This window comes from Oncorhynchus keta, chromosome 8 (genome assembly GCF_023373465.1).
Source record: "Oncorhynchus keta strain PuntledgeMale-10-30-2019 chromosome 8, Oket_V2, whole genome shotgun sequence".
Taxonomy (NCBI): domain Eukaryota; kingdom Metazoa; phylum Chordata; class Actinopteri; order Salmoniformes; family Salmonidae; genus Oncorhynchus; species Oncorhynchus keta.
Genome location: NC_068428.1, coordinates 48,277,742 through 48,296,488, shown reverse-complemented (window position 1 = coordinate 48,296,488; position 18,747 = coordinate 48,277,742). Strand labels below are relative to the sequence as shown.

At 44.4% G+C, this 18,747-nt stretch overlaps 2 protein-coding genes across 4 annotated transcripts in view; both read left to right on the top strand.

Annotated features, from left to right (window-relative positions):
* The window catches only part of LOC127931535 (nascent polypeptide-associated complex subunit alpha, muscle-specific form-like), a 208,498-nt gene that overhangs the window by 147,680 nt on the left and 42,071 nt on the right, over window positions 1-18,747 (top strand). The gene's annotated exons all lie outside the window — the stretch shown is intronic.
* Window positions 15,079-18,747, top strand: part of sgk1 (serum/glucocorticoid regulated kinase 1) — a 335,423-nt gene continuing 331,754 nt past the window's right edge. The window contains exon 1 of the mRNA XM_052524603.1: window positions 15,079-15,139. The gene's annotated coding sequence lies outside the window, so the exon portion shown is untranslated. The remainder of the gene's footprint in view (window positions 15,140-18,747) is intronic.

Below are 18,747 nucleotides of genomic sequence, written 5' to 3'. Positions count from 1 at the left end.
ATTGGAGTCTGGTAGGTATCAGTGTTAGTATTGGAGTCTGGTAGGTATCAGTGTTAGTATTGCAGTCTGGTAGGTATCAGTGTTAGTATTGGTAGTCCGGTGGGTACTGTATCATTGTTAGTATTGGAGTCTGGTAGGTATCAGTGTTAGTATTGGAGTCTGGTAGGTATCAGTGTTAGTATTGGAGTCCGGTAGGTATCAGTGTTAGTATTGGAGTCCGGTAGGTACTGTATCTATGTTAGTATTGGAGTCTGGTAGGTATCAGTGTTAGTATTGGAGTCAGGTAGGTATCAGTGTTATTGGAGTATTGGAGTCAGGTAGGTATCAGTGTTAGTATCGGAGTATCAGTGTTAGTATTGGAGTCGGTAGGTACTGTATCAGTGTTAGTATTGGAGTCCGGTAGGTATCAGTGTTAGTATTGGAGTCAGGTAGGTATCAGTGTTAGTATTGGAGTCAGGTAGGTATCAGATTGTTAGTATTGTTAGAGTCTGGTAGGTATCAGTGTTAGTATTGGAGTCTGGTAGGTATCAGTGTTAGTATTGGAGTCCGGTAGGTATCAGTGTTATCAGTGTTATATTGGAGTCTGGTAGGTATCAGTGTTAGTATTGGAGTCTGGTAGGTATCAGTGTTAGTATTGGAGTCCGGTAGGTATCAGTGTTAGTATTGGAGTCTGGTAGGTATCAGTGTTAGTATTGGAGTCTGGTAGGTATCAGTGTTAGTATTGGAGTCTGGTAGGTACTGTATCAGTGTTAGTATTGGAGTCTGGTAGGTATCAGTGTTAGTATTGGAGTCTGGTAGGTATCAGTGTTAGTATTGGAGTCTGGTAGGTACTGTATCAGTGTTAGTATTGGTCTGGTAGTCTGTTAGTAGGTCTGGTCAGTGTTAGTATTGGAGTCTGGTAGGTATCAGTGTTAGTATCGGAGTCTGGTAGGTATCAGTGTTAGTATTGGTTAGTCCGGTAGGTATCAGTGTTAGTATTGGAGTCCGGTAGGTATCAGTGTTAGTATTGGAGTCTGGTAGGTATCAGTGTTAGTATTGGAGTCCGGTAGGTATCAGTGTTAGTATTGGAGTCCGGTAGGTACTGTATCTATGTTAGTATTGGAGTCCGGTAGGTATCAGTGTTAGTATTGGAGTCAGGTAGGTATCAGTGTTAGTATTGGAGTCAGGTAGGTATCAGTGTTAGTATTGGAGTCTGGTAGGTATCAGTGTTAGTATTGGAGTCTGGTAGGTATCAGTGTTAGTATTGGAGTCCGGTAGGTACTGTATCAGTGTTAGTATTGGAGTCTGGTAGGTATCAGTGTTAGTATTGGAGTCTGGTAGGTATCAGTGTTAGTATTGGAGTCTGGTAGGTATCAGTGTTAGTATTGGAGTCTGGTAGGTATCAGTGTTAGTATTGGAGTCCGGTAGGTACTGTATCAGTGTTAGTATTGGAGTCTGGTAGGTATCAGTGTTAGTATTGGAGTCCGGTAGGTACTGTATCAGTGTTAGTATTGGAGTCTGGTAGGTATCAGTGTTAGTATTGGAGTCTGGTAGGTATCAGTGTTAGTATTGGAGTCTGGTAGGTATCAGTGTTAGTATTGGAGTCCGGTAGGTACTGTATCAGTGTTAGTATTGGAGTCCGGTAGGTATCAGTGTTAGTATTGGAGTCAGGTAGGTATCAGTGTTAGTATTGGAGTCAGGTAGGTATCAGTGTTAGTATCGGAGTCTGGTAGGTATCAGTGTTAGCATTGGAGTCTGGTAGGTATCAGTGTTAGTATTGGAGTCCGGTAGGTACTGTATCAGTGTTAGTATTGGAGTCTGGTAGGCACTGTATCAGTGTTAGTATTGGAGTCTGGTAGGTATCAGTGTTAGTATTGGAGTCCGGTAGGTATCAGTGTTAGTATTGGAGTCTGGTATTGGAGTCTAGCCTGGGAGTCTGGACTGCATCATGTTAGCTCCACTAACTCACTGCTAGCCTGTACTGGGAGTCTGGGCTGCATCATGTTAGCTCCACTGCTAGCCTGCTCGCCTGGGCTGCATCATGTTAGCTCCACTGCTAGCCTGGGCTGCATCATGCTAGCTCCACTAACTCACTGGTAGCCTGTACTGGGAGTCTGGGCTGCATCATGTTAGCTCCACTAACTCACTGCTAGCCTGGGAGTCTGGGCTGCATCATGTTAGCTCCACTAACTCACTGCTAGCCTGCTAGCCTGGGCTGCATCATATTAGCTCCATTGCTAGCCTGCTAGCCTGGGCTGCATCATGTTAGCTCCACTGCTAGCCTAGGCTGCATCATGCTAGCTCCACTAACTCACTGCTAGCCTGTACTGGGAGTCTGGGTTGCATCATGTTAGCTCCACTAACTCACTGCTAGCCTGGGAGTCTGGGCTGAATCATGTTAGCTCCACTAACTCACTGCTAGCCTGCTATCCTGGGCTGCATCATATTAGCTCCACTGCTATCCTGCTCGCCTGGGCTGCATCATATTAGCTCCACTGCTAGCCTGCTAGCCTGGGCTGCATCACGTTTGCTCCACTGCTAGCCTGGGCTGCATCATATTAGCTCCACTGCTATCCTGCTAGCCTGGGCTGCATCATATTAGCTCCACTGCTAGCCTGGGCTGCTTCATGTTAGCTGCACTGCTAGCCTGCTAGCCTGGGCTGCATCATGTTTGCTCCACTGCTAGCCTGGGCTGCATCATATTAGCTCCACTGCTATCCTGCTAGCCTGGGCTGCATCATATTAGCTCCACTGCTAGCCTGGGCTGCATCATGCTAGCTCCACTAACTCACTGCTAGCCTGTACTGGGAGTCTGGGCTGCATCATGTTAGCTCCACTAACTCACTGCTAGCCTGGGAGTCTGGGCTGCATCATGTTAGCTCCACTAACTCACTGCTAGCCTGCTAGCCTGGGCTGCATCATATTAGCTCCACTGCTATCCTGCTAGCCTGGGCTGCATCATATTAGCTCCACTGCTAGCCTGCTAGCCTGGGCTGCATCATATTAGCTCCACTGCTATCCTGCTAGCCTGGGCTGCATCATATTAGCTCCACTGCTAGCCTGCTAGCCTGGGCTGCATCATGTTTGCTCCACTGCTAGCCTGGGCTGCATCATGTTAGCTGCACTGCTAGCCTGCTAGCCTGGGCTGCATCATGTTAGCTGCACTGCTAGCCTGCTAGCTTGGGCTGCATCATGTTAGCTCCACTGCTAGCCTGGGCTGCATCATGTTAGCTGCACTGCTAGCCTGCTAGCCTGGGCTGCATCATGTTAGCTCCACTGCTAGCCTGCTAGCCTGGGCTGCATCATGTTTGCTCCACTGCTAGCCTGGGCTGCATCATGTTAGCTCCACTGCTAGCCTGCTAGCCTGGGCTGCATCATGTTTGCTCCACTGCTAGCCTGGGCTGCATCATGTTAGCTGCACTGCTAGCCTGCTAGCCTGGGCTGCATCATGTTAGCTCCACTGCTAGCCTGCTCGCCTGGGCTGCATCATGTTAGCTCCACTAACTCACTGCTAGCCTGCTAGCCTGGGCTGCATCATATTAGCTCCACTGCTAGCCTGCTAGCCTGGGCTGCATCATGTTAGCTCCACTGCTAGCCTAGGCTGCATCATGCTAGCTCCACTAACTCACTGCTAGCCTGTACTGGGAGTCTGGGCTGCATCATGTCAGCTCCACGAACTCACTGCTAGCCTGCTAGCCTGGGATGCATCATGTTAGCTCCACTGCTAGCCTGCTCGCCTGGGCTGCATCATGTTAGCTCCACTGCTAGCCTGCTAGCCTGGGCTGCATCATGCTAGCTCCACTAACTCACTGCTAGCCTGTACTGGGAGTCTGGGCTGCATCATGTTAGCTCCACTAACTCACTGCTAGCCTGGGAGTCTGGGCTGCATCATGTTAGCTCCACTAACTCACTGCTAGCCTGCTCGCCTGGGCTGCATCATATTAGCTCCACTGCTAGCCTGCTAGCCTGGGCTGCATCATGTTAGCTCCATCTGTTCCATGATGTAATGATGGAACAGATGATGGAACAGATGATGTAATGATGGAACAGATGATGTAATGATAGAACAGATGATGGAACAGATGATGTAATGATAGAACAGATGATGTAATGATAGAACAGATGATGGAACAGATGATGTAATGATAGAACAGATGATGTAATGATGGAACAGATGATGGAACAGATGATGTAATGATAGAACAGATGATGTAATGATAGAACAGATGATGGAACAGATGATGTAATGATAGAACAGATGATGTAATGATAGAACAGATGATGGAACAGATGATGTAATGATAGAACAGATGATGTAATGATAGAACAGATGATGTAATGATGGAACAGATGATGGGACAGGTGATGTAATGATAGAACAGATGATGTAATGATAGAACAGATGATGGAACAGATGATGTAATGATAGAACAGATGATGTAATGATAGAACAGATGATGGAACAGATGATGTAATGATAGAACAGATGATGTAATGATGGAACAGATGATGGAACAGATGATGTAATGATGGAACAGATGATGTAATGATGGAACAGATGATGTAATGATGGAACAGATGATGTAATGATGGAACAGATGATGTAATGATAGAACAGATGATGGGACAGATGATGTAATGATAGAACAGATGATGTAATGATGGAACAGATGATGTAATGATGGAACAGATGATGTAATGATGGAACAGATGATGGAACAGATGATGTAATGATGGAACAGATGATGTAATGATGGAACAGATGATGGAACAGATGATGTAATGATGGAACAGATGATGTAATGATGGAACAGATGATGTAATGATAGAACAGATGATGGAACAGATGATGTAATGATGGAACAGATGATGGAACAGATGATGTAATGATGGAACAGATGATGTAATGATGGAACAGATGATGTAATGATGGAACAGATGATGGAACAGATGATGTAATGATGGAACAGATGATGTAATGATGGAACAGATGATGTAATGATGGAACAGATGATGTAATGATGGAACAGATGATGTAATGATGGAACAGATGATGTAATGATGGAACAGATGATGGAACAGATGATGTAATGATAGAACAGATGATGTAATGATGGAACAGATGATGTAATGATGGAACAGATGATGTAATGATAGAACAGATGATGTAATGATGGAACAGATGATGTAATGATGGAACAGATGATGTAATGATGGAACAGATGATGTAATGATAGAACAGATGATGGAACAGATGATGTAATGATGGAACAGATGATGTAATGATGGAACAGATGATGTAATGATAGAACAGATGATGGAACAGATGATGTAATGATAGAACAGATGATGGAACAGATGATGTAATGATAGAACAGATGATGTAATGATGGAACAGATGATGTAATGATAGAACAGATGATGTAATGATGGAACAGATGATGTAATGATGGAACAGATGATGTAATGATAGAACAGATGATGTAATGATGGAACAGATGATGTAATGATGAACTGCGAAGTGACTGCCTTCCTGAATGATGTCATGACTGGTGAAAGAGAAGGCATCCATTTAAAAAATATATATATATAAGAATCTTCTTCTTCTTCTATGGAAATGATGATCAGTACAATAAAATAAGTCCCTAATGGAATGTAAACAGCTTGATTGTCATCTGTAGCCCCATGAAATCAGCCAAAACCAGCTCATTATTAACTCAATGCATCCACACACTCCTATTGAATAATATATATTCGCCTGTATTGTGGATAGGCCTAGGCTACTGTACATCTTGATTTACCCAGTTCATCAATAGAGATTTACCATTCAAATGAACTATTACCATTTATGTAGTTAGATAAGAAGGTCAAATGCATAATGTATAATTGATTCATTAATGCATAGATGGCAGTCACTGCAAAATGTTCATTCAAATGTTTTGTGTGAATGTAATGAACTCAAAGATGCCCAACGGATTGAACAGAGGAGTAGCTGAGTTGATCTGTTTGGATCAAATGTCATGTAGCCTGGCTGCATCATGCTAGCTCCACTAACTCACTGCTAGCCTGGGAGTCTGGACTGCATCATGTTAGCTCCACTAACTCACTGCTAGCCTGTACTGGGAGTCTGGGCTGCATCATGTTAGCTCCACTAACTCACTGCTAGCCTGGGAGTCTGGGCTGCATCATGTTAGCTCCACTAACTCACTGCTAGCCTGTACTGGGAGTCTGGGCTGCATCATGTTAGCTCCACTAACTCACTGCTAGCCTGGGAGTCTGGGCTGCATCATGTTAGCTCCACTAACTCACTGCTAGCCTGGGAGTCTGGGCTGCATCATGTTAGCTCCACTAACTCACTGCTAGCCTGCTAGCCTGGGCTGCATCATGTTAGCTGCACTGCTAGCCTGCTAGCCTGTACTGGGAGTCTGGGCTGCATCATGTTAGCTGCACTGCTAGCCTGCTAGACTGTACTGGGAGTCTGGGCTGCATCATGTTAGCTGCACTGCTAGCCATGATATCATTTTGCTATCGAGTATCGTGATACTAAACTTGGTGTCAGTAAAGATGTCAAAATGCTGGTATTGTGACAACGCCTATATGTACATATCTACCTCAATTACCTCGTACCCCTGTACATTGACTCTGTACTGGTACCCAGTGTATATAGCCAAGTTATCATTGACTCAGTACTGGTACCCTGTGTATATAACCAAGTTATCATTGACTCAGTACTGATACCCTGTGTATATAACCAAGTTATCATTGGCTCAGTACTGGTACCCTGTGTATATAACCAAGTTATCATTGACTCAGTACTGGTACCCTGTGTATATAACCAAGTTATCATTGACTCAGTACTGATACCCTGTGTATATAACCAAGTTATCATTGGCTCAGTACTGGTACCCTGTGTATATAACCAAGTTATCATTGACTCAGTACTGGTACCCAGTGTATATAGCCAAGTTATCATTGACTCAGTACTGGTACCCAGTGTATATAACCAAGTTATCATTGGCTCAGTACTGGTACACTGTGTATATAGCCAAGTTATCATTGACTCAGTACTGATACCCAGTGTATATAGCCTAGTTATCATGGACTCAGTACTGGTACCCTGTGTATATAGCCTAGTTATCATTGACTCAGTACTGGTACCCTGTGTATATAGCCTAGTTATCATTGACTCAGTACTGGTACCCTGTGTATATAACCAAGTTATCATTGACTCAGTACTGGTACCCTGTGTATATAGCCTAGTTATCATGGACTCAGTACTGGTACCCTGTGTATATAGCCTAGTTATCATGGACTCAGTACTGGTACCCTGTGTATATAGCCTAGTTATCATTGACTCAGTACTGGTACCCTGTGTATATAGCCAAGTTATCATTGGCTCAGTACTGATACCCTGTGTATATAGCCAAGTTATCATTGACTCAGTACTGGTACCCTGTGTATATAGCCAAGTTATCATTACTCATTACTCAGTACTGGTACCCAGTGCATATAACCAAGTTATCATTGACTCAGTACTGGTACCCTGGGTATATAACCAAGTTATCATTGACTCAGTACTGATACCCTGTGTATATAGCCAAGTTATCATTGACTCAGTACTGGTACCCTGTGTATATAACCAAGTTATCATTGACTCAGTACTGGTACCCTGTGTATATAACCAAGTTATCATTGACTCAGTACTGGTACCCTGTGTATATAGCCAAGTTATCATTGGCTCAGTACTGATACCCTGTGTATATAGCCAAGTTATCATTGACTCATTACTGGTACCCAGTGTATATAACCAAGTTATCATTGACTCAGTACTGGTACCCTGTGTATATAGCCAAGTTATCATTGACTCAGTACTGGTACCCAGTGTATATAGCCTAGTTATCATTGACTCAGTACTGGTACCCAGTGTATATAGCCTAGTTATCATTACTCATTGACTCAGTACTGGTACCCAGTGTATATAGCCTAGTTATCATTACTCATTGACTCAGTACTGGTACCATGTGTATATAGCCAAGTTACCATTGACTCTGTACGGTACCCAGTGTATATAGCCTAGTTATCATTACTCATTGACTCTGTACTGGTACCCTGTGTATATAGCCAAGTTATCATTGGCTCAGTACTGATACCCTGTGTATATAGCCAAGTTATCATTGACTCAGTACTGGTACCCAGTGCATATAACCAAGTTATTATTGACTCAGTACTGATACCCTGTGTATATAGCCAAGTTATCATTGACTCTGTACTGGTACCCAGTGTATATAGCCAAGTTATCATTGACTCAGTACTGGTACCCCGTGTATATAACCAAGTTATTATTGACTCAGTACTGATACCCTGTGTATATAGCCAAGTTATCATTGACTCAGTACTGGTACCCAGGGTATATAGCCAAGTTATCATTGACTCAGTACTGGTACCCTGTGTATATAGCCAAGTTATCATTGACTCAGTACTGGTACCCTGTGTATATAGCCAAGTTATCATTGACTCAGTACTGGTACCCAGTGTATATAGCCTAGTTATCATTACTCATTGACTCAGTACTGGTACCCAGTGTATATAGCCAAGTTATCATTACTCATTGACTCAGTACTGGTACCATGTGTATATAGCCAAGTTACCATTGACTCTGTACGGTACCCAGTGTATATAGCCTAGTTATCATTACTCATTGACTCTGTACTGGTACCCTGTGTATATAGCCAAGTTATCATTGGCTCAGTACTGATACCCTGTGTATATAGCCAAGTTATCATTGACTCTGTACTGGTACCCAGTGTATATAGCCAAGTTATCATTGACTCAGTACTGGTACCCTGTGTATATAACCAAGTTATTATTGACTCAGTACTGGTACCCAGTGTATATAGCCAGGTTATCATTGACTCAGTACTGATACCCTGTGTATATAGCCAAGTTATCATTGACTCTGTACTGGTACCCAGTGTATATAGCCAAGTTATCATTGACTCAGTACTGGTACCCCGTGTATATAACCAAGTTATTATTGACTCAGTACTGATACCCTGTGTATATAGCCAAGTTATCATTGACTCAGTACTGGTACCCAGGGTATATAGCCAAGTTATCATTGACTCAGTACTGGTACCCTGTGTATATAGCCAAGTTATCATTGACTCAGTACTGGTACCCTGTGTATATAGCCAAGTTATCATTGACTCAGTACTGGTACCCAGTGTATATAGCCTAGTTATCATTACTCATTGACTCAGTACTGGTACCCAGTGTATATAGCCTAGTTATCATTACTCATTGACTCAGTACTGGTACCATGTGTATATAGCCAAGTTACCATTGACTCTGTACGGTACCCAGTGTATATAGCCTAGTTATCATTACTCATTGACTCTGTACTGGTACCCTGTGTATATAGCCAAGTTATCATTGGCTCAGTACTGATACCCTGTGTATATAGCCAAGTTATCATTGACTCTGTACTGGTACCCAGTGTATATAGCCAAGTTATCATTGACTCAGTACTGGTACCCTGTGTATATAACCAAGTTATTATTGACTCAGTACTGGTACCCAGTGTATATAGCCAGGTTATCATTGACTCAGTACTGATACCCTGTGTATATAGCCAAGTTATCATTGACTCAGTACTGATACCCTGTGTATATAGCCTAGTTATCATTGACTCAGTACTGATACCCTGTGTATATAGCCTAGTTATCATTGACTCAGTACTGGTACCCTGTGTATATAGCCAAGTTACCATTGACTCTGTACGGTACCCAGTGTATATAGCCTAGTTATCATTACTCATTGACTCTGTACTGGTACCCTGTGTATATAGCCAAGTTATCATTGGCTCAGTACTGATACCCTGTGTATATAGCCAATTTATCATTGACTCAGTACTGGTACCCAGTGCATATAACCAAGTTATTATTGACTCAGTACTGATACCCTGTGTATATAGCCAAGTTATCATTGACTCTGTACTGGTACCCAGTGTATATAGCCAAGTTATCATTGACTCAGTACTGGTACCCCGTGTATATAACCAAGTTATTATTGACTCAGTACTGATACCCTGTGTATATAGCCAAGTTATCATTGACTCAGTACTGGTACCCAGGGTATATAGCCAAGTTATCATTGACTCAGTACTGGTACCCTGTGTATATAGCCAAGTTATCATTGACTCAGTACTGGTACCCTGTGTATATAACCAAGTTATCATTGACTCAGTACTGGTACCCAGTGTGTATAGCCAAGTTATCATGGACACAGTACTGGTACCCTGTGTATATAGTCAAGTTATCATTGGCTCAGTACTGGTACCCTGTGTATATAGCCAAGTTGTCATTGACTCAGTACTGGTACCCAGTGTATATAGCCAAGTTATCATTGACTCAGTACTGATACCCTGTGTATATAACCAAGTTAACATTGACTTAGTACTGGTACCCAGTGTATTTAGCCTAGTTATCATTACTCATTGACTCAGTACTGGTACCCAGTGTATACAGCCTAGTTATCATTACTCAGTACTGATACCCTGTGTATATAGCCTAGTTATCATTGACTCTGTACTGGTACCCTGTGTATATAGCCTAGTTATCATTGACTCAGTACTGGTACCCTGTGTATATAGCCTAGTTATCATTGACTCTGTACGGTACCCAGTGTATATAGCCTAGTTATCATTACTCATTGACTCTGTACTGGTACCCTGTGTATATAGCCAAGTTATCATTGGCTCAGTACTGATACCCTGTGTATATAGCCAATTTATCATTGACTCAGTACTGGTACCCAGTGCATATAACCAAGTTATTATTGACTCAGTACTGATACCCTGTGTATATAGCCAAGTTATCATTGACTCTGTACTGGTACCCAGTGTATATAGCCAAGTTATCATTGACTCAGTACTGGTACCCCGTGTATATAACCAAGTTATTATTGACTCAGTACTGATACCCTGTGTATATAGCCAAGTTATCATTGACTCAGTACTGGTACCCAGGGTATATAGCCAAGTTATCATTGACTCAGTACTGGTACCCTGTGTATATAGCCAAGTTATCATTGACTCAGTACTGGTACCCTGTGTATATAACCAAGTTATCATTGACTCAGTACTGGTACCCTGTGTATATAACCAAGTTATCATTGACTCAGTACTGGTACCCTGTGTATATAGCCAAGTTATCATTGGCTCAGTACTGATACCCTGTGTATATAGCCAAGTTATCATTGACTCATTACTGGTACCCAGTGTATATAACCAAGTTATCATTGACTCAGTACTGGTACCCTGTGTATATAGCCAAGTTATCATTGACTCAGTACTGGTACCCAGTGTATATAGCCTAGTTATCATTACTCATTGACTCAGTACTGGTACCCAGTGTATATAGCCTAGTTATCATTACTCATTGACTCAGTACTGGTACCATGTGTATATAGCCAAGTTACCATTGACTCTGTACGGTACCCAGTGTATATAGCCTAGTTATCATTACTCATTGACTCTGTACTGGTACCCTGTGTATATAGCCAAGTTATCATTGGCTCAGTACTGATACCCTGTGTATATAGCCAAGTTATCATTGACTCTGTACTGGTACCCAGTGTATATAGCCAAGTTATCATTGACTCAGTACTGGTACCCTGTGTATATAACCAAGTTATTATTGACTCAGTACTGGTACCCAGTGTATATAGCCAGGTTATCATTGACTCAGTACTGATACCCTGTGTATATAGCCAAGTTATCATTGACTCAGTACTGATACCCTGTGTATATAGCCTAGTTATCATTGACTCAGTACTGATACCCTGTGTATATAGCCTAGTTATCATTGACTCAGTACTGGTACCCTGTGTATATAGCCAAGTTATCATTGGCTCAGTACTGATACCCTGTGTATATAGCCAAATTATCATTGACTCAGTACTGGTACCCTGTGTATATAGCCAAGTTATCATTGACTCAGTACTGATACCCTGTGTATATAGCCAAGTTATCATTGACTCAGTACTGATACCCTGTGTATATAGCCAAGTTATCATTGGCTCAGTACTGATACCCTGTGTATATAGCCAAGTTATCATTGGCTCAGTACTGATACCCTGTGTATATAACCAAGTTATTATTGACTCAGTACTGATACCCTGTGTATATAGCCAAGTTATCATTGACTCAGTACTGGTACCCAGGGTATATAGCCAAGTTATCATTGACTCTGTACTGGTACCCAGTGTATATAACCAAGTTATTATTGACTCAGTACTGATACCCTGTGTATATAGCCAAGTTATCATTGACTCAGTACTGGTACCCAGGGTATATAGCCAAGTTATCATTGACTCTGTACTGGTACCCAGTGTATATAGCCAAGTTATCATTGCTCATTGTGTATTTATTTAAGTAAACATTTCACTGTTCGTCTACATGTGTTGTTTACGAAACATGTGACAAATTTGATTTGACACTAATGCACTGTCTTAGCTGCTCTGAGTATTTCTCGAGGCTTTTTGGGAAGTACATTATGCCTCATTTAGTGACTGTCATCGTTTAACATTTTTTTATATAAAAAATATATAAAAAAATAAAAACATTTCGTACAGTTGTTTTGTTCCTCGGACAGATTTGAATTCATAAGAGGAGATTTCGTCTAAAGTTTTGTAGAAACAGTCGGTGGTGAAGCTGTTTTCTTGAGAAAATTTTACAGTTATTTTACTGTTACTAAATTCCAACTGATTTTGAGACAGTGTTAGTGTGCTTCCCAAATGGCACCCTATTGCCTATGAGCCCTCTGGTCAAATATAGTGCACTATAAAGGAAATAGGGTGCCTAGCTATCCAGAGACTGAATGATGGTTTATATCCCCTGGGTATCTCTTTGAGAAATGAGCTCTGTAAAAAAAAAACACACACACACACACACACACACACACACACACACACACACACACACACACACACACACACACACACACACACACACACACACACACACACACACACACACACACACACACACACACACACACACACACACACACACACACACACACACACACACACACACACACACCACCCCCAATGGTTAGTGTAGCAGAGTATACAGAGAGATGAGAGGTTTACAGATTCATCACAATTCACTAGAATAAGATATGTGAATGAACAATGAGGGTTGACCAGCGTGACCATGCTGACTGTAAGACATCAACGTCAACCTGTGACCCTGTGACCCTTCACTCCTCTTTCAGAGAGAGAGGAGAGAGAGAGGAGAGAGGGCGAGAGAGAGGAGAGAGAGGGGAGAGAGGAGAGAGGGCGAGAGAGAGGGCGAGAGGGGGAGAAAGAAGAGCGGTGAGAAAGAGGAGAGAGAGGGAGAGAGAGGAGGAGAGGGGGAGAGAGGAGAGAGGGAGAGAGAGAGAAGCAGAGTGGGAGGAGGGACAGAGCATCAACTGCAGCATAAAAATTAGAGAGGGGAGGGGTGATGAGGGAGAGTGAGGATAGAGAGGGGAGGGGTGATGAGGGAGAGTGAGGATAGAGAGGGGAGGGGTGATGAGGGAGAGTGAGGATAGAGAGGGGAGGGGTGATGAAGGAGAGTGAGGATAGAGAGGGGAGGGGTGATGAGGGAGAGTGAGGATAGAGAGGGAGGGAATGAAGGAGAGAGAGGGAGAGATGGAGAGAGGGAAGGAGCATGTTGTTCACTGTAGAGCTTTCATTGATAAAGTAGCTCTCGCCTTGCGCTGGTCTCTGTCTGCAGCTGGAGTGTGTACGGATGAACCCAGCATCAACAGCACATCACTCTCTCTCTCTCTCTCACTCTCTCTCGTTCAGCCTGCAACAGAAACAACAAAACCACAGCTAGCAGAGCAGATGCACAGGGACCATAACAGCAGATCTGGGACCAGCAGATCAGGGACCATAACAGCAGTTCTGGGACCAGCAGATCAGGGACCATAACAGCAGATCTGGGACCAGCAGATCAGGGACCATAACAGCAGATCTGGGACCAGCAGATCAGGGACCATAACAGCAGATTTGGGACCAGCAGATCAGGGACCATAACAGCAGATTTGGGACCAGCAGATCAGGGACCATAACAGCAGATCTGGAACCAGCAGATCAGGGATCATAACAGCAGTTCTGGGACCAGCAGATCAGGGACCAGCAGATCAGGGACCATAACAGCAGATCTGGGACCAGCAGATCAGGGACCAGCAGATCAGGGACCATAACAGCAGATCTGGGACCAGCAGATCAGGGACCATAACAGCAGATCTGGGACCAGCAGATCAGGGACCAGCAGATCAGGGACCATAACAGCAGATCTGGGACCAGCAGATCAGGGACCATAACAGCAGATCTGGGACCAGGATAGCAAGAGGTAAGACACACACACACACACACACACACACACACACACACACACACACACACACACACACACACACACACACACACACACACACACACACACACACACACACACACACACACACACACACACACACAGACTAATACACACCTAGGAGAACATACATGCTCGTACCTGGAATGTAAACAAAGACTGAAGCACAGGACAGGCAATGAGCGATCCAATCTTCGTCTCAATCACAGTCGCATCAGCAAGGAACACTCCACTGTCCACTCAACCAGGGACAGGGTCTACAGAAGGCTAGTCTGCTATCTCTCTGCCTCTCACTCTCTCTATTCTCCCTTTCTCTCTATCTATTATCCCTCTCCTCCTCTCTCTTTCTCTCTCCTCCTTCCACACCTCTCTATTCTCCCTCTCCCCCCTTTCTCTCTCTCTCTCTCTCTCTCTCTCTCTCTCTCTCTCTCTCTCTCTCTTCTCTGTCTCTCTCTCTCTCTCTCTCTCTCTCTCTCTCTCTCTCTCTCTCTCTCTCTCTCTCAGCCTGTCAATCCATCACTCTGGGCTCTACCGAGGCTAGTGTTCTACCACTGGCCAACATGAAGCTGCTGAACGGAGGACGAGTAGGAGGAGGAGGAGGGGGGAAAAGGAGGAGGAGGAGAAGAAGAAGTAAGAGGAGGACGAGGAGGAGGAGGAGGAGGACGAGGAGGAGGAGAGAAGAATGCATTCTCCTTCAAGAAGTGTTCTGCTTTTCAGTTTGTGAAGAGAAAGGTGAGCTCCAACAATGCAGAGGATGTGGAAGTACGAGACAATGAACTAGCATTTCATTTTAAATCTTCCAGAAAATATATTTAAAAAAAAAAGATCAAACAAATATTGATTAAACTTGGTTAATTTGGTTAAACTCAAATATACTGATTGAAAATCTATATGGAAAAAAATATTACGAATAGAAATGGTGGAGTTATGTGACATATGCGGAAAGTATTCAGACCCCTTGACTTTTTTCCACGTTACAGACTTATTCTAAAATGGATTCCATCGTTTTTTTTTCACCCCTCATCATTCTACACAAAATAACCCCATAGTGTCAAAGCAAAAACAGGTTTTTAGACATTTTTCCAAATTTATAAAATAAAAAAAAATGAAAATCACATTTAAATAAGTATTCAGACCCTTTACTCAGTACTTTGTTGAAGCACCTTTGGCAGCGATTAAAGCCTAGAGTCTTCTTGGGTTTGACGCTACAAGCTTGGCACACCTGTATTTGGGGAGTTTCTCCCAATCTTCTCTGCAGATCCTGTCAGGTTGGATGAGGAGCGTCGCTGCACAGCTATTTTCAGGTCTCTCAGAAATGTTCGTATGGGTTCAAGTCCGGGCTCCGGCTGGGCCACTAAAGGACATTCAGAGACTTCTCCCGAAGCCACTCCTGCCTTGTCTTGGCTGTGTGCTGGAACAGATGATGTAATGATGGAACAGATGATGTAATGATAGAACAGATGATGTAATGATGGAACAGATGATGTAATGATGGAACAGATGATGTAATGATGGAACCGATGATGTAATGGTGGAACAGATGATGTAATGATGGAACAGATGATGTAATGATGGAACAGATGATGTAATGATGGAACAGATGATGTAATGATGGAACAGATGATGTAATGATGGAACAGATGATGGAACAGATGATGTAATGATGGAACAGATGATGGAACAGATGATGTAATGATGGAACAGATGATGTAATGATGGAACAGATGATGTAATGATGGAACAGATGATGTAATGATGGAACAGATGATGTAATGATGGAACAGATGATGGAACAGATGATGTAATGATGGAACAGATGATGTAATGATGGAACAGATGATGTAATGATGGAACAGATGATGGAACAGATGATGTAATGATAGAACAGATGATGTAATTACATTTACATTACATTTAAGTCATTTAGCAGACGCTCTTATCCAGAGCGACTTACAAATTGGTGCATTCACCTTATGACATCCAGTAGAATAATCACTTTACAATAGTGCATCTAAATCTTAAAGGGGGTGAGAAGGATTACTTATCCTATCCTAGGTATTCCTTAAAGAGGTGGGGTTTCAGGTGTCTCCGGAAGGTGGTGATTGACTCCGCTGTCCTGGCGTCGTGAGGGAGTTTGTTCCACCATTGGGGGGCCAGAGCAGCGAACAGTTTTGACTGGGCTGAGCGGGAACTGTATTTCCTCAGTGGTAGGGAGGCGAGCAGGCCAGAGGTGGATGAACGCAGTGCCCTTGTTTGGGTGTAGGGCCTGATCAGAGCCTGGAGGTACTGAGGTGCCGTTCCCCTCACAGCTCCGTAGGCAAGCACCATGGTCTTGTAGCGGATGCGAGCTTCAACTGGAAGCCAGTGGAGAGAGCGGAGGAGCGGGGTGACGTGAGAGAACTTGGGAAGGTTGAACACCAGACGGGCTGCGGCGTTCTGGATGAGTTGTAGGGGTTTAATGGCACAGGCAGGGAGCCCAGCCAACTGCGAGTTGCAGTAGTCCAGACGGGAGATGACAAGTGCCTGGATTAGGACCTGCGCCGCTTCCTGTGTGAGGCAGGGTCGTACTCTGCGGATGTTGTAGAGCATGAACCTACAGGAACGGGCCACCGCCTTGATGTTAGTTGAGAACGACAGGGTGTTGTCCAGGATCACGCCAAGGTTCTTAGCGCTCTGGGAGGAGGACACAATGGAGTTGTCAACCGTGATGGCGAGATCATGGAACGGGCAGTCCTTCCCCGGGAGGAAGAGCAGCTCCGTCTTGCCGAGGTTCAGCTTGAGGTGGTGATCCGTCATCCACACTGATATGTCTGCCAGACATGCAGAGATGCGATTCGCCACCAGGTCATCAGAAGGGGGAAAGGAGAAGATTAATTGTGTGTCGTCTGCATAGCAATGATAGGAGAGACCATGTGAGGTTATGACATAGCCAAGTGACTTGGTGTATAGCGAGAATAGGAGAGGGCCTAGAACAGAGCCCTGGGGACACCAGTGGTGAGAGCGCGTGGTGAGGAGACAGATTCTCGCCACGCCACCTGGTAGGAGCGACCTGTCAGGTAGGACGCAATCAAGCGTGGGCCGCGCCGGAGATGCCCAACTCGGAGAGGGTGGAGAGGAGGATCTGATGGTTCACAGTATCGAAGGCAGCCGATAGGTCTAGAAGGATGAGAGCAGAGGAGAGAGAGTTAGCTTTAGCAGTGCGGAGCGCCTCCGTGATACAGAGAAGAGCAGTCTCAGTTGAATGACTAGTCTTGAAACCTGACTGATTTGGATCAAGAAGGTCATTCAGAGAGAGATAGCGGGAGAGCTGGCCAAGGACGGCACGTTCAAGAGTTTTGGAGAGAAAAGAAAGAAGGGATACTGGTCTGTAGTTGTTGACATCGGAGGGATTGAGTGTAGGTTTTATCAGAAGGGGGTGCAACTCTCGCTCTCTTGAGGACGGAAGGGACGTAGCCAGCGGTCAGGGATGAGTTGATGAGCGAGGTGAGGTAAGGGAGAAGGTCTCCGGAAATGGTCTGGAGAAGAGAGGAGGGGATAGGGTCGAGCGGGCAGGTTGTTGGGCGGCCGGCCGTCACAAGACGCGAGATTTCATCTGGAGAGAGAGGGGAGAAAGAGGTCAGGGCACAGGGTAGGGCAGTGTGAGCAGAACCAGCGGTGCCGTTTGACTTAGCAACGAGGATCGGATGTCGTCGACCTTCTTTTCAAAATGGTTGACGAAGTCATCTGCAGAGAGGAGGAGGGGGGAGGAGGATTCAGGAGTGAGGAGAAGGTGGCAAAGAGCTTCCTAGGGTTAGAGGCAGATGCTTGGAATTTAGAGTGGTAGAAAATGGCTTTAGCAGCAGAGACAGAGGAGGAAAATGTAGAGAGGAGGGAGTGAAAGGATGCCAGGTCCGCAGGGAGGCGAGTTTTCCTCCATTTCCGCTCAGCTGCCCGGAGCCCTGTTCTGTGAGCTCGCAATGAGTCGTCGAGCCACGGGGCGGGAGGGAGGACCGCGCCGGCCTGGAGGATAGGGGACATAGAGAGTCAAAGGATGCAGAAAGGGAGGAGAGGAGGGTTGAGGAGGCAGAATCAGGAGATAGGTTGGAGAAGGTATGAGCAGAGGGAAGAGATGATAGGATGGAAGAGGAGAGAGAGTAGCGGGGAGAGAGAGCGAAGGTTGGGACGGCGCGATACCATCCGAGTAGGGGCAGTGTGGGAGGTGTTAGATGAGAGCGAGAGGGAACGGGATACAAGGTAGTGGTCGGAGACTTGGAGGGAGTTGCAATGAGGTTAGTGGAAGAACAGCATCTAGTAAAGATGAGGTCGAGCGTATTGTCTGCCTTGTGAGTAGGGGGAAGGTG